The 17614-nt window shown below is 40.0% G+C and overlaps 2 protein-coding genes across 7 annotated transcripts in view; one reads left to right on the top strand and one right to left on the bottom strand.

The window, feature by feature from the left end:
- LOC147872586 (brefeldin A-inhibited guanine nucleotide-exchange protein 1-like) overlaps positions 1 to 8497 on the top strand; it is a 33036-nt gene extending 24539 nt beyond the window's left edge. The window contains exons 6-8 of one of the 3 annotated variants that reach the window (XR_015537190.1): positions 2419 to 2552; positions 3403 to 3556; positions 8344 to 8497. The gene's annotated coding sequence lies outside the window, so the exon portion shown is untranslated. Of the gene's footprint in view, positions 1 to 2418; positions 2553 to 3402; positions 3861 to 4100; positions 4116 to 8343 lie in introns of those variants that run through there. The other 2 variants (XR_015537191.1, XR_015537189.1) reach the window with 2 other exon arrangements.
- LOC147872556 (protein argonaute-3-like) overlaps positions 1 to 17614 on the bottom strand; it is a 204193-nt gene that overhangs the window by 9636 nt on the left and 176943 nt on the right. The window lies entirely within an intron of this gene.

Here is a 17614-nt window from a genome sequence, read left to right as displayed (position 1 = left end):
TTTATTACGGCAACATCCTTTGCATCTATTTATAAGCTGAAGATATTTATTGACTTGCATTGTTTCTAAAAGTTCCCATATTTATTGAAAAGAAACACAGCACAATTTAAAAGTGAAGTCATTAATCTTGCAAATGATTGATTCAGTTTAAGATATGTTGCGATGTTTTCCTCACATTAAATGTAAACGTGTACTGTAGAATCTTAGTCTGTGTTCATCGAAAAATTATAATTTTAATAAAGTTACTTTTAGACAACATATCGAGGAAAGTTGTTTATTCAATACTTTGCTTCAGTGTTATTTTTGAGCAACATATTTGGACTATTATTCAGTCAACAAAAGTTCACTAACATAGCCTTTTTCATAGTCATTAAATAGGCTATATGTACTATATTTAAATTAAATCAAGTGGAATTGAGTTTCAGCTAAATTCACATTTGTGTGTGCCTGTGGGAATTTAAAAAGAACGAAAAAGTAGCTTAAGTTTGGAATTATTTAAAGTAGGCTATTATGATTTTCTCACCCATATGATAGCCCCAGAACACAATTTATTATTAAACTGCCCTTAGTAGAGACTGAATTTGACAAGTCTGCTCTATTTCTTATTAATCTAACGTGATTTATGTCCAGAATGAATGATTAGACAATAGAACGCTGTACTATCACGACAGTTTCCACAGACGTGATGTAACCATGGAAGTGCCACAATGTTCCTCAATAATTTTTCACCCGCGGCACACCATAATGTGTCATGGACACATCACGGCACACCACAGAATGACGCACCACGAAGAGGATTATGCGATAAATATTTATGTAGATACAAATTCTTGCCCTGAAAGAATGCAGACAAATGACAACAAATCATGAAACCTGTTGAACAGAGGCATCCATGATGAACCAATGTGTTTGTGTATTATGACTTCTCATTGTGAAATAAGTTATTTATTGTATTTTTGTATAAAAAATCGCAGAATACCTGACAAATTGTGGCGGCACACCAGTGTTCCGCAGAAGACCAGTTGCCGAACATTACCCAACCCACAGGAAAGCTCGAAGTGAGATTTTCCTTCGCGTGTTCTATATGCATTGCATTCCTTACTCTTCCTGTAATCTATTTTAAACTTCAATCCTCGGTGCTTTCTCTGGTTATTTTCATTAACGATTTACATTTCTTCCGTTCTCTGTTCTTCTCTCTACTGTCACTTTAACGTGCACTCAATAATTTTCTCTTTGTATTAGTCGTTTGCTATGTTTCCTTGTCTTCTTAATTCCTCAGTTTGTATTCCTTTGGCTGTCTCAACTTTAAAATATCTTTCGTTTCTCACCGAATAGGATCATTTTGTTTACGTACATTTAAAGTATTTTAAATACAGGCTGTCCCAAAACAAATTATTCAAAGCAGAAACTTTAGTGACCTCTTGTCAGTCAGTTGTTTACTTTTGTAAAATGTGCCACGAAGCTGACGGTGGTTATTTGTAACACCTATATTATATTCGTGGATAAACTAATTGCCAATGCTAACGCATGTAATAATTTAGTTTATTAAAATGTTTTTCTTTCATTCATACGTATACATCTTTTTCAGACACTCTGTATTACTCTTCTGTAAAGCGTATTTTAATTTAATTCATTCTTTACTAATTCCTTTTGTCATTTCATGAACTCGTTTCCTATATATGGGTAATGTTTTTATTAATGTAACCACTCGATCAAATATCATTGTCAACGTATTCTTTACAGACAGATTATGAGTTGTACGCTGTTCTTATAATCCCCCTCAATTCCCCGTGCATATTCTTTATTCCCCTAGGTAGATAAAATCACTTTATTTGGTCTTGCGTGCTGTTCTAAATACAGCGGCCAACCGCCCACATTTGATTCGTCCAAAACAGTCGTAAGAAGCACGCTAATAAAAACAGACAGAACACGAAATGATTTAATACATGTTTAAAGAAAATAACTTTAATTTTCTACATGTTAGTTTATATATTTACGTAGAAGGGTGTATTTTGCGAAGTTAGGGCGATTCTTCTATGAATAATTCAGTGAAGATATACTAACAAATGTTCTTGTCGATAATTTTTTTTACGTATTAATTTAAAAGTACCTAGTCCAGAGACCTATAATTTTTATTAGTTTGCAAAACTCTTAAAGAAATAATCAATTCATAGAAGGGAGATAAAATGTTTACGCCATGATTATTTAGAATTAATTTTAAATGCGCCTGTTACCTTCGCCGTGTCTGTCTGTCTGTATTTCTGTTTGTTCGCAGGTATAAACGTGAGAACATCTGAACAGATTTTCATGAAATTCTACATTGCGGTTTTCATAAAAATTTGTCGACATATCCATTTGTAGTTTAAATGAAAATAGATAACGTATTTATAAAAACAATTTCATTTGTTTTTGAACAAGGAATTACTGCATCGAGGATCCCCAGTCAGCTTAGAAATTACTTGAGGGACACCCCGGAGGATTATTCACTGATTATTCCATCCACCCCGACGGGCACCAGACAACTCACTCAAGCAAACGTCGCTGACCCGAAGGTAACCCCGACGCTGTTCGCAAAGGTCAAAGCTAATACTCTGCCAAAAGCACCAGAAATATTACGTTATGCGGATTGTTATTATTATTTTATTATCATAATTATCAGTAATTCTTTTAGTTATTTCTCAAGCATTAATAAAATCACTTGGAAACCTTTTCCCGAATTGAAACTACTGTTTTATTGTCATATGTTGGGGAAAATCGAATTAATTCTCACTAATAGAACTTAGAACGCTGGCCTTGTAATCCTGGGGTCTCGGGTTCGATTCCCGGCGGTGCCTGAATTTATAACTTGTGTTGGGCAAGGCCGTGGTCTAGGCATCACGGAGTTTTCCTCCGTGGCATCCCAACAATTACTCCATTCACACACAGAAGAAGGCAATGGCAAACCACTTCTGGATCATCTGCCAAGAACGTATATGAACAGGTCCCAGTCCGAGAAAAGGATGGAAGTGTCCTGTTCATATGGACCTGTCGTCAGACAGAACACTAAATAAAATAAAAAAAATAGAAATTTATCGGTAGGAGGTATGAACGTAAATTCTACTGTGAGGTCCAGGGCATCTACTGATCTTTGCTGGCATAATGACGACCTTTCAACCGAATATAAAATGTAAAAGTCGAATGAGGTATGAAGATTGTGAATGAAAAGAAGGTTAGTTACAGATTTTAACAGAGATTTTCTGACATATGTTGGGGTCCTCTTCTGGAATTCGCCTCAAGATAATGATAAAAACCAATAAACTTTAAACTAAGATCCTCTGTAACCCTACTGAGGTTTAAATTATGTACTTCCGGTTACATTAGGAAACCTGAGTCACTAATTAACATTCACTTCCATATTTTCAGTGTTTCGGAACGAGCAGAGTGTCTCAAGACGAGATCGACATTGAAGAATTTATAAAGGCAGCAGGAAGATGGTGTCAGAGAAAGTTTTAATGATTGGTGACTTAGAGACGGAAGGAGAAAATTCATCACAGCTGAAATAATGGGTTCTGTAGAGGTGAGTCGCTGGAACACGGATAAATGTAAATGTAAATTCGCCAAATTTAACTTAAGTGCAAATAAGAGAAGCAAGTTGCGAAATGTACGCGTATACGGTAATTCTGTCGCCTACGTTTGAATTTTATTATTGCAAATGGCGCGAGTTATGTCAGGATTTATCAGACTCAGTGACCTGCGTGTGTTGGCTGTCTTGCGTCAATCTGGCTGGACGATGTAGACAATGTGGAGGATTCCCTGTCATGGTTGTGTGACTGGCTGAGGATTCCCCGCCCAGTCACTCACACGCAACATAATTGTATGTAGGATTCTGCGTAACGTGTCAGTTAATGTTTTTTTTATTTTAAAATAAACCTAAATGTTTCAGCAAGCTTTAGTAAAATTATCAAATATATAATAACAAGAAGCTCTGTTAAACCTTTTTTGGATATGTTCCACACGGACGGGCAAACAAAGTTGATGCTAGGGACTTCAGGCGCTGTTATATTACTTTGATGGTGACTTTAATAAATGAATTGAATTGAATTGAATCTTCTGGGTTGTAGCGTCGTGTAGTGTGGTAGAGGTTTACAGACGTTCTAGAGGTCCCTGCTGCCTTCGTCATCAGGTCAGTCTACAAGGCGTAACAACCCAGGACACAGCATTCTTCGGACTTACCGCAGTGAAAACTGCAAATCCTCAACCATACTTCATTGCTTGTTAGACTGCTGGCTAATAGACTGCGACCGGTGTGTCTAAAGGTTTACCACTTACCACCTTAAAATCTTCACTCTTACTTTAGTCTCATCAGAAGGAGGAGAGGTTATTGTCTGGGAACTTTCCAGCAACAACGTGTTTTTCTGGTCTTTATAAAAAATAAATTATTGGAATGTGTTCTGTTCTTTTGTAACCAGGACGCTTGACTAAATTTTCGTTTAAAGACAACTATTATTAATTGCAGTATCAGTAAAATAAATAACAACAGTTTTCAAAGGAGAATTAAAACGAATTGAATTCCGGGATGATGTAATAAATTAGAGTTAATTCGTGTACTTTTGTAAGGATGTGAAACTTGGTTTGTCATCATAGCACAGACTCGATAAGAGTCTTTCGAAGATATAATGTGGCTCCCATGACTTCTGATGGTTTTTTTGAGCGTGAATGGAATAATGCAACAGGCTAGAAGAAACATAAGCGAAGAGTTTCAAAATAATTTGCACTGTCCACAATTCATTAAAAATGAGCGGAGAACGTAGCACGTAGAACTGAAGTCGAAGGAGACCAAACCAAAACTGAAGGAAATTTATCTGCAGTAAAACCTAGATATGGATGGGAGGACAGAACTAAAATTATCATAAAAATTAGCTGTGAACTATATTATATTGTATATATTAAATCTTGTCCGTCTAATCACAATAAATTCTTATTAAATATTAAAATATTACAATAATTAACATTTAAAATATTTAAAATATTAAATGATGTTCTTTATCGAAATATTCGATTTACATTAGACCATCATTTTTCATGTTTCACGACATGTTTAAGTTCCTAAAAGAACCATCCTCAGGTGTATATAATTATATAAAGCTTCAAAACGATAAATAATTCAAATACAATTTTCATACATTATGCTAGCGTACATTTTTATTTTTTTATTATTATTATTATTTTTATTATTATTTATTTGACTGCAAATGGGTTTTTACCCGGTGGCAGTGGTCCTACAATAAGACACAACAAAACATAAGACAACAAAAACAATAAGAAACAACAGAACAATGAGACAGAACAAAACAATAACACAAAAAACATAAGACAACACAAACAATAACAATAAGAAACAACAGAACAATGAGACACAACAAAACAGTAAGACAAAAAGACATAAGACACAACAAAAACAATAAGACAACAAAACAATGAGGCACAAAAAACATAAGGCACAACAAGAACAATAAGACACAACAAAACAACACACCACACTCAAAATAAAACAACTCATAATATTACAAAACCGTATAACCTAAAGTACATAACTTAAAAATTAATACCAACTAGACATAAGTCAGTAACAGTAATGAATCACACGTTTCATCAGGACCTTCTCTTCACTTCACTACACTTATGAAGCCTTCCCATCCTCACCCCAATTTACCCCCCTTCACTGCACCCACCCATCTATTCCCTTTACTTCACCTCATTTATCACTTTCCTAACCTTCTTCCTAAACGTACTTGGTTTACAGGAGAGAGTCCCTAAAACCTCAGCAGGTAGCTGGTTCCAGAGTTGGATGGTCCTATTTACAAAGGAATATTTTCCGATATCTGTTCTTTGTTTTCTGCTCCTAACTTTCCGAATATGATCGACTCTGCTCAGGTAGTATGGCCTTTGCAATCTGTCACCTATAGCTTTCCATGCCCGATCTCCCGTGTACGCCTTAAAGAGAGCACATATTCGTGCTATCTTTCTACGCTGTGCCAGGGTTTCCCAGTTCGAATCGCTCCTGTGATATGCAAATTTACATGCTTTCCTTTGCACCCGTTCTAACGCATTTATCTGCCCCTCCCTGTAAGGATCCCAGCACGCCGCCCCATATTCCAGAATCGGACGCACTAGTGATGTGTAGGCTAGACTTTTAGTGTTACTGTTCCCCTTTTTGAGAACACGCATTGTAAAATGAAGTGCCTTCCAGGCTTTTTTCACCGTATAATTTACTTGATCAGCCCAGCTTAAATCGCTGCTTAAGATAATTCCCAAGTATTTACAAGATGCTATAACGTGTTCCATTTGTTTGCAGACCACCGATGTTAAACTGACCGGTCTGTAATTTGTGACCAATGATCGATCACCTCCTTTGTAAATAGGAACCACTATGGCTTTTTTCCAGTCCCTTGGTATAGTGGCATTATTAATTGTTACGTCCAACAATCGCGCCAGGTATGGAATCATGGCTGCCCCACCCAGTTTTAGAATTTCCCCAGAAATGCTGTCAGGCCCTATTGATTTGCTTTTTCCCATCCCTGCTAGCCTTTTTCTAATTATTTTAGTACTAATGGCGAAGGGTTCGCCTGAGTTAGCGCATTGTATCTGCGGGATGCTACGCTCGCAGCTTGTTCGTCCTACTAAAAAAATACGCAAAAGATTTTCATAAAAATGTGTGAGTGTGTGTGAGGGGGGAGGGGGGGCTAAGCGAGTTTTATTTTGGCTTTCCTACTTTCGTATTGGTCAAATACGACAACTCTGCATGAAGCTTAAATCGAACTTAATCAATTTTCTCCTAAACCGGTCGTCGATTGGTAACTTATAAACCCTTAAAAAAGTTTCATATCAAAGTCTGCAAATTCCACACAAAAAGATTTGTTCTGTGGTGAGCCGGCAGATTTAACAAAAACCAAAAGAAAATTTCGCATCGATATGCGTGAGAGAAAGGCCGATGGTCGCATCAGCGCGTTTTAAAACAGCAAACAAGCACTGAGGGCCTTCAGAATTCGTAAGTAACATTTGAAATTATGGGTTTATATTCGTATGAAGAGAATGTATTAAGTTACGAGGAAAATACAGTTATTATCATTGATTAATTGGAAATAATTAATTACAATGCATAAAATTGTGTCCGTCTTTTCACATTTGCTGGATCATGGAATTGACTGCAGAAAGCGACTAGCGTCGGAAAACAAGAGCTCGAGACACTTGTTAGGTCAACGACGTGACCCCGAGGATTGTGTCACAAGAAAGGAATGACGAAGTTACGCAACGATCTCGTAACTGCCCAGCGCTCATGGCCAAAGCGGACATGCGGGGGGGGGGGGGGGCAAACTGAGCGCTAAATAATTCGCTACAATGAATTCGTAATCTGATCTTCATTTGTCCGCATTTGGCTTTCCTCTTCCGTCCGTTAATTGAAATTATTTATCCCACGTGCATAAAACACAAGTACAGGTTTACGTCGGGGATGCGTTCCTGGACGAATCGGTGTAAATTGGAACGATTTTATAATGTAAATCAATGGGAAGTCAATGACACGCGTTCCCAGCACCAAAACATTGACGAGTAAAATAATGGCATTGCATTTAAAGCTCTGAAATAACGTAAATAAAATAAAGGTAATTTAAAAAAATATGGCGTGATGAAGGGGCGTGAGTTCTCTGACGAAGTCCCTGGTTCAGGATCGTCATGTTTTTTTTTAAAAAAGGCGTGTAGTGTAAACTGTCGTGATTTCTTCTTTCATTCTTTCTTTCTTTCTTTCTTTCTTTCTTTCAAAATTTCATGGATGCCACAACACTCCTCTTCGCCCTAGCACAAGAGAAAAAGTTTGCATTTCACAAACAACTTTTACCGATTCATCGATCTCATTGGAGCAAATTCGCGTTAACGAAACTTACGTAAATGCATTTTTTTTATTCAAAATCAGCGATATAAGAATTACGAGATATATTGTAAAACGTTATAAATAATAGTAAAATATATTCTTTTCACTTTTTAGCTTTCTGGTTTCAAAACCGGCGTTATTCTGAATCGGCGCAAATCGAGGGCTACGTGTACGTCCGCCTAATTTGAAGAGAAACGTGACTTTTCCCAAGTCCGTTTGAAACTCGTACAGACACCGCGAAACGCACTTTGTCATAATCCAAAGAATTTATCTGGATTCCCGTTTGCATCCAAAGCACTTTCTGTTAGCGAACATTATCACCGCACTAGTGGCGATGCCGGAAGGGGCGAGGGGGGGGAGACAACAGGATTTTTGTCGCATTCCGTAAAACATTGTTAATCGCCAATCTGACTGCAGCCAACCTGTTTTACTTCCAGAAAGGCCGACTTTAGAAGCTCCAGTTACGTTTCCCAAGACTCAAGTACGATGCCTGGAGTCACTCAGAATCACGTCGTAAACGATGCGTCGCCACGCCAAGCGATGAAAGTCCAGACAGCGCGAAGTTCGTGAAGACCAATTTTATGTCAACGTAAAAACTTTGAAGCCGAAACTACAAGCGAAAATGTATTTCACCCGACCACTCTTAATGTAGGCTCCAATACCAAATTTAGTCTATATCAGTTATGCGGTTTGGGAAATGAAAAACGTGTGGGCCAGATCTAAACCTTACTTTGTGTTTGCGTATTTGGATGGACCCTGCAACATCGGCTATCCTTACTGAAAGATCTCCACGATCAAGAATGCATGGCACCGATCTACACGACATTCATTTTAACCGTGGCCTACTCTGCGCACGGCGTTCTTTGTGCAGTTACTTTATACCTCGACGTATGATTTTGGTCGAGACTGCAAAATTAAGCCATATTAAATTCTGTGTTCAAGGAAAGAAACTGTTAACACTTCCATGTAATTCTACACAACTAGAAAACAGACGCTCGCAGTTTTCGCAATTGAGCAAGGACAAACGATGGTTTAAACTGTACATGTTCTTCGTTACACTCTTTAATAAAATTATTCCCAAATGATGTGTTCGGTTTTCTCGTCATTCTGCACGGACAATTTTCTAGTCCTGATTAAATCCGCGATCGCTTCGAGTTCATTTCAAATAAACATCAATTCATTTGATTCGCCGCTTCATAATCTAGCAGTTGGTACAGCGACGTTAGTTTTTCCGGTCACTTGAATTTCCTGAAAACGCCGAGGAAATTTTGGACAGGCTTTGGCCGGATTCCAATCGTTCAAAGGCTTCTGTCCTGACCTCAAAATCCCGGATGTGGCGGAAGAGAATTCGATACCCACATGAAGTGGGCGAGACCCATTGGAGCGTGTTTCGGCTTCAGCGTCAAATTTCGCTTCAGTGGGCTTCCTTGCCGGCAAAGTGGAAATGGATGCGGGGTGCATGTCGTCTAGTCCAAACCCAGTTCTCAGTTGTCCTTGAGAGTAATAAAACCGAAACTGTGTGTCGTTAAAAGGTCAACGAAGGTCACGGAACATAAAAATGTTTTCCAGCACAATTTGAGGCTGAGGCCTGCATCACTCACGTGCACTCTGACGTCGAAGGAATCAAACGTTGCGAGAAACAAGCAAGGAGACATGAAACATTCAGTGTTGCCACGCTCTGCGCGACAAACTTTGGTTTCCAGTGAATGCTAATTGTTTTTTTTTTAACATGTATTTCCATGCAAACAATCCGAGGACTCGTGAAATGCCGTCATTTGCAGACTTCGCTGTCCGTACAAATCCAAACCTTCCTTGAACACCAGAAAAGTTTACCAGGTGCGAAGTTGCAACAACGTAGTTTCGGCCTCTAAACAGGTGTTTTTCAGGAGACCTCCTTTGCGCTGATTGGTCCACTCACAAAGAGCGATATATGCCCGTATTGCCCGTGCACATGTCCAACGCTTTGTTTCTCTCGACTTCACAAAGAATTGCGATCAGTCGTATTCTGGGACTCTCTTTCAAAATGCCTACCCCCGATCACGGAGACCTTCAGCCAGAATTATCCAGATGGATCTCCTTTGACCTAACACGATGCCAACCCCCTGGGTTCAAAGCTCAGACGCACATGAATCCAAAGTTCCTGTCGCAAAGAACAAATTGTCTGATGGGATCGTCTTACCATCACCAGGAGTAGTAAGCCCTTGTCCTGACATGCCAAGACTCTCAGCCAAACAAAAATCCCGTTTATGTAAGCAAATTCTCGTTTTTACGCACAAATTTCGCGAGCCTTCCTGACGCCACGTTCCAAAGAAACACGACGCCTGAATTTCTACATACTCGCGAACTTTGTCATTTTAAGAGCTGAGAAACGCGAGAATTTTCCAGCAAGGAAATGGAGATCAAAGATTGAGGGCGTCGTTTATTCTAGACGCCTTGGCATTGGTAAATGATCTGTGTCGTCATAAAGGGTCGAATTCGCGCAGTCATTACTGTTTTGATGTCCATTACCTCGAACGCGCATGCGCACATCCAGCACATATCTCGTGTTCGTAACAACACCAGAATATTGAGTGCGAACGTGCCGCAAATTAACCCTGATAAATCCCCGTGATATCGGAACCACAGCAGTGATTTACCTGCCAGAGGGGAACAATTTATCAGAGAGATGTCAGGCGGAGACTGGAGGGTCACAGATTGGCAAAGTAGAGAGCGAATTCACTTCTGCGTTCGCTAACGCAGTTCATCAACGACTTAAGTCTGTGCAGAACACAAAATTACGCGTACACAAAATCTGTACTGCATAATGAGATTAACGGCTTCATTCAGAAAAACTTCCGGTCTCCGTTACATTAATCAACAAGTCAGGAAATTCAGGAGGTATATTAACAGCAAAGTTGCATTATCTGAATCTCGCGTTCGATCTCCAACTGAGTCCGTGTTGAGCCAAATAAGATCCGTGGCTGAAACTCAGCGACTCTCAAAGTTTTATTACAGATATCCGGTTTTAAGAGCAGAACATTTAAGGGATAACATAATGAACCATGTTTATATGAATAAATGGTAAACTTTTGGAGATAAAACTCTTCTAAGTACGTGTTTATTTTTTTTTTGGGGGGGGGGGTTACGTCTGCTTGTCTACAGCCAGTTTCAAATCACGATGCCAATTAACAACAAATATCGGAAACACAAAAAAGAAGACCTGACTTCTAGCCTCGCCAGTGAAAACGCGAATGAATGATACTGACGATGCTTTCTGCTCGTTAACAAAAGCTTGCTGGATCGCGCGTGCTTTACGGCCTTCGAGTAAGACGATCGACGATTTCGGAACCCATTTCCAGTTGCTTCGGCATGAGTAACAGAAGAGAATTCTGCACTTGAGCAAACTGCAGGTGAACAGTTTAAAACAGAATTTTTGCAAATGCGACACGTGCGTGTATATTCTAAGAAGCCCGTAAAATCCCATCAGACATGCAAGGATCTTAGTTTGCGAGTGTTAAATAATGTCTTGACGTTCCACATGGAACGAGACAAATTAGTTTAATCGACAGTCAGGGAATGCGCTTCTGAAACCTTATCTTCCGGCATCTCATGGACCATAATTTATCTGTCGTCTTCTTCGGAACTTCGTCTCTTAAACTGGCTTGGGCCTGTGAGGAATAAATCAGCAGGAGGTCGGAGACTACTACAAAATAACGAGGTCCCTAATTTTATTAAGATGACGAAATAAATGATAATTAGACGGAGAATTAGTTAGAAACCATGAGAAAATCCTATTCGTAAAACCAGAAGGGGACAGACCAACTGGAACACTCTGACGCTGACGTCAGATCACATGAAAATGATATTAAAGAAGCTGGATGGGAATTCTCAGCGTACTTTTGTGAGCGAAGTCACAGGCCTTGAACTACCTTAGTGACCACAAGAAGGACTTTTCTCGTTTTGTCCTCAGTCCACATCCTCGATTTAATAACAATAAAAAAAAGGGCACTATTTGGAGAGAAATACGAATTTCATGAAACTGGACAGAGCTACAAATGAATCCAAGTTCGCGTCAGTAAGGACATTGGTACGCGGCCATTAACGCACACGGGGGCAGGATCGTGTTTTGTTTTATGATTTGAAGTTCTCCTTCGTAACACAGGCACAAGATAAAATGGACGAGGTTTCGTAATTTCGTCCCAGTAGCAATAATTTCAGAATCAATTACTTTGATGAGTAGCATTTATGTATCTACTTATTGTAAGATTTGGGCAAATAAACTCGGCTCATTTAAATGAATGTCCTTCGTTTTTCATATGAGGGCCACTGGCATCCGCTAGCAGGAATCACATTTCTCTTAAGCTCGAAGCTTCAGTCGAGCTCCCACGTTTACGAATTACGACCGTCTTAAAAGGCTCTGAATTCTTATCGCTTCAAACGCCTGCGCCTGCGGAAAACTACGTGAAGTGCTGCGTGTTGCCTGTACTTCAAGTGCAGGAGCAGTGGATGTTCTCATACATTCAAATGCAATCTCCTTATGTCTGTGGGTTACGGCGTATTCGAGTTAGGCACTGATTTGCGACTCGGAAAAGAGCAAATTCTATTTTTCGCACTCACGTCGTTCGAACGGGTACGAATTATTCCCAAGCGTCGCGAACAGACGCTCAACCGGCCTCAGCGCCTGGGGCACGCTCTAGCGGGTTTGCTGTGACATCGGCGAATTACCTCGGCGTCTGAGGAAATTGAAGTTTTAGCGCCGGGGAGGGGAGGGGAGGGGAGGGGAGGGGGTGGATGTACGCCGCTCGTCTCGAAGCTGACGTTTCTCTGGCGTCTAAGCAAATAACTGAGTACGAAAATTGGAAATTTCTTTTTCGCGTTGCATAAAGTAAGAATCAGCAATGGACGAGGAGGATGGACCAGTTCAAGCACTGAGGATCAACACAATTTAAGTTAATTCCACATTAATTTACTCTAACACTGATGCATTGTTTATTCATTACGTGGCTCTGATAGGGCAGATTCCCTTTTATAGGCGTAATGAGAATCCAGTGAATCGACTTATCGATATTGATTCATTCGATGAGAGGAGGATGGACCAGTTCAAGCACCGAGGATCAACACACATTCAGAACCGGGGGATGCCACAGCAATCTCATTCTGTGTCTCGCATACGAGAGCAATGCCATTTTCAGTGAGACTTTCAGTTAGGACCCAAATGGAACAGACGATGAGAGATGGAATTCTCGAATATTCCAAGTCATGCCACTTAAATCCACTCACGATTATGACGATATTCAGGGAAAGGCTCCCCGCATCTTCGTAGACGAACGCTGTGTGAACCGGGCTACGAACCCAGACCAATCACGCTACGCTCCGATGGCCGAGCTGCTGCATCGACTCCGTGGATGTTTTTCGGCTTATCCGGTGCTCTTTTCACGTTGTTTTGAATCCCGATTCCAGGAAATACGTACACGGCTCTCCTATTTGAGCAGCACGTCTCAAGAAGTCCTTAGGGTTGTACAAAGCTTTGTCATTTCTCATCGAGAAGCCAGACGGACGATGCAAATAAGATTAATCAAGCCAGTGGCGCTAGTAATTTCCTCGCCTGAGCGAACGCGAGATGCAGGAAGGCTTGTTGGTGAAGGCCATTAACCTGGATAGAGATTCTTCGATAGGACGCAAACTTAGGGATCTGGCCCCGTACCTAGCCCGGAATAATATTCTGAAGAGTCTGTGTAATAAGAATTATCCGTACTGAACTTGAAAACCGAGTCATTGTCTCCACTCACGCATCTCACCAACTTTTATCGCGCTAAGAAAGGTCGAAACGCTGTGGTTACGCAAAATCCACTGCCACCAAACCCCTCAGAAATGGCCGGAGCTGCTCCCCAAGACTGAAAAGTGGTTTAATGGAACAGTATCTCAAGCTACGGGCCACAGGCCCAAAGAGCGAATGTGCGATCTACCACGGCCAGATCTTTGCTAAATTCTGATCTGAATCAGTGGATGAGTGCCCTCCTATCGATTTAAAATCAAGGCCAACGAAAGAAATCCGAAGAGACAAACCTAACTAAACGACTTCGTTTGGGCAAGGCATGACCTCGACACAGCTGCAGAGTTTGGAAAATCTTCTTACTATAAAAATTTGTGATTTCGTCGTCGTTAATAAATTACGTCGTCAATCAACAATGTCAACAGATATTTGTTTATACTCTGCATTGTTGTGTTGGTATAGAAACACAACAATGCCGAGTAAACAAATAACGCTTCACAACAAAGAAATCAAAAAATACCAAGCCAGTCGCATTATCACTGCTCCAGAAGCAGCAGACCGCAATCTTGATTATCGACTGACAGTTGGCTTAAAACATCAGAAAAGCGAAAGAAGACGTCATCAAGTATTTGAAGTACCGACTCCAACAACTTCACAAGGTAAACTGATCCTCATTCGATATATTACGATTACGAAAACTATTATGATCGATTTTAAGACGAAGATTTGCAAGGGTGGGGATGGACGTAGAAAGTTGACTGAACAAGAACAGCGACGTAAAGACGTAGAATATCAGATTAGAGAACGCGCTCCGGAAGGAGCGCCCTGCTCTAGTCTTCTACTATAAAAATTTGTGATTTTCGTTGTCTTCAGGAAATGACGTCATCAAACAATGTCAACAGATATTTGTTTATACTCTGCATTGTTGTGTTGGTATAGAAACACAACAATGCCGAGTAAACAAATAACGCTTCACAACAAAGAAATCAAAAAATACCAAGCCAGTCGCATTATCACTGCTCTACAAGCAGCACATCGTCTCCGAACAGCGACAGAAAACTATTTAAGAAATGGAGAAAAGTGAGAGAAGGTAATCTGATACTGATAATAATACTCATTCAAGTCAAACTGCTTACGAAAACTGACGCCTCTGTGTTTAAATTATATTTAGGCGATAAATACAATGAAAGGAAGGGGTTAAAAGACTTGAGTAAGACACAAAAAAAACCCTCCGAAGGGGGGGGGGGGGGTTAGTTTAGTTTCTTACTCAAGATTTTAACAAATTAATATATACAAAAACCTCAGAATTTTAAATTTTAAAAAGAAATGCAAAACTTGCTTTACGTATAGATTATAGCTATACATAAAGCTTAAAAATGTTCAGCAGAGATGAAAGCATCTACGGAATAGTAAGAGTGAGTGAAGAGGTAATATTTCAATGCAGGCTTATACCTTTATATAATAACTTAGACTTTTAACTGTTGGAAGATTATTAAACAACTTGATACCTGTATAGTAGACTCCTTTTTGATATTTAGTAAGGTTAGGATTTGGCACATAGAGATCACGTTTCCATCTTGTATTTAAATTATGTACATCTGTATTTCTTTTAAATTTATCTAAGTTTTCCACCACACATGATAGACAGCAGAGTATAAATTCACTTGCAAGTGGAAGTATATTAAATTTACGAAATAATTTCCTACAAGACACCCTGCTTTTGACACCGGCCATTATTCTAATTAATTTGTTTTGCATGTAAAAAGTTGTCAGTGGAACCATGGTTCCGGATAATTTGACGTAAATACGTCACACCTGCTTTACAATCGAGTAAAGTTTGATTAAGACATTGCTTATTTAAATTGAATTAGTTACGCTTAAGATGGGTCTGTGGTAGATGAATGTAATGTAATGTAATGTAAGGTAACTATGTAGGTAACCATTGTTGTTTATTTGTTGATAAACAGATGACGTTTCCCAGGTAACATATCAATGAAGTTTGACGTTTTCCAGGTAACATATCAATGAAGTTTGACGTTTCCCAGGTAACATATCAATGAAGTTTGACGTTTCCCAGGTAACATAACAATGGTTATGTTACCTAAGAAACTAATTGCTACGTGATCTGTTTACTCGGCATTGTTGTGTTACATTACTGCCGTCAACAATCCGCTTTCGTTATTGCGGAAAGAACTGAGCTGTGAATCGGCTGTAGAATAAGTGCGTCGTAGAATAGATAATTTTGTGCTGGTAAAAACGTTTTAGAATATCACAGGTACTTATCTTATGTAAGAATTATTACATTACATTACATTATAGAGACGTATTTACGTCAGATTCTCCGGAACCGTAGTTCCTCTGTCAACATTTCATATCTTATATTTCTGAATCTGTAGTATTACAGAATCTGAAAATCGTGTACAATGAACACAGAAAAATACGACCTTGAACACATCCGTATGTGTTTTGTATTGTTCACTGAGGTGAACTCTAGAAACTGTGATGGGTGTGTTATAGCTTCATTGCTTAATTTAATTAACAGTAATATAAAAGTGATTTATATATTTTCAATTGTGTGTCTTTTAGATCCCGGTGACAGAAGGTGACGTCTTCAAACAATGGCAACAGATATTTGTTTATACTCTGCATTGTTGTGTTGGTATAGAAACACAACAATGCCGAGTAAACAAATAACGTAATAAATAAACAAATACCAAGCCAGTCGCATGATCACTGCTCTACAAGCAGCACATCGTCTCCGAACAGCGACAGAAAACTATTTAAGAAATGGAGAAAAGTGAGAGAAGACGTACTGACACCAACAAGGTAATCTGATACTGATAATAATACTCATTCAAGTCATACTGCGCATTCAAGGGTTAAAACACTTGGATAAGACACAAAACTAACCACCCCTTTGGGGGGGGGGGGTTAGTTTAGTTTCTTACTCAATGGGGAACTTCATACTTATGATTCAATTTAACATTTTAGAGTGATTAATTCAAGGAGTATGAGATGGTTGAGACATGTACCGCACAAAATTTAACAGATTCAATTGACTTTAGGTAGGTGGATGATCTGAACACGACAATGAACCTTAAGAGTTCCATAATATAAAGCAATGATTTTGACGTAAATACGTCTACACGGAAGGGTCATTCGGCGAAAAAGTGTAACGGAGATGTGTAGGATCCGTATCCGTAACGTCGTGTTTGTTTATTTCAGTCGTAATCCAGGGCGAGCCTCAGGTACTGGGCGGGCGACAGGTGGCGGATAGTGATATGAGGGTTAGCTGCGAATAAGGGGCAGTCCCGGACCGAGGCGGCAAGACCGGAGAGCGTGGGAGTGTAGCTGGTGGCAGGCTACACCCATCAAATACCACATGAGCTCAGTGCCCCCACTGCCTTGTGGGTAGGGGAGGAATCCCCAAAGGCTAAGGGAAGGAAAACCCTGACAGAAAACCAAGGGTAGAAGGGGCTGCATAGGGATAGAGAAACCAGTCCTTCTAAGGGAAAGAACCCGGAATAAAAACTTATGGAGGACGGTGGGGGGGTGCACATCGGACTACCAACCCAATTCTGGAAGAAGCTCACACACTGAAAGGGCCGTAGTGCTAGAGAAGAAGAGGTTGGAGCAGAAGCGCACATGTAATGAAGAAATTCGAAACTTTCATTTTGTTTGTATGTATTCTTCCTTTGTGTGTGTCTGCGTGCGCGCGCGAGCGTTTGGGTGTGTGTATGTGGCGTGGGGCGTGGGGCGTGTGGGGCCTGGTGTCCTGTCGTGTTGTATCGTGTGGTTTGGTGTGTTGTGTGGTGTGTTCTGCAGTCGTGTCGCGTCGTGTCGTGTCGTCGTGTGCTGTCGTGTCGTTTGGTGTACTGTGGTGTGGGCCGACACCACACGACACGAGACGACGCCACACGAGACGACGCCACACGACACGACGCCACACGACACGA

The sequence above is a fragment of the Zootermopsis nevadensis genome, unplaced genomic scaffold, assembly GCF_977971745.1.
Source record: "Zootermopsis nevadensis isolate Lab colony 2312 unplaced genomic scaffold, Znev_1.0 Znev_ptg000026l, whole genome shotgun sequence".
Classification (NCBI taxonomy): domain Eukaryota; kingdom Metazoa; phylum Arthropoda; class Insecta; order Blattodea; family Termopsidae; genus Zootermopsis; species Zootermopsis nevadensis.
The sequence above is the reverse complement of the archived record's forward strand: the minus strand, read 5'-3'. Positions and strand labels throughout refer to the sequence as shown.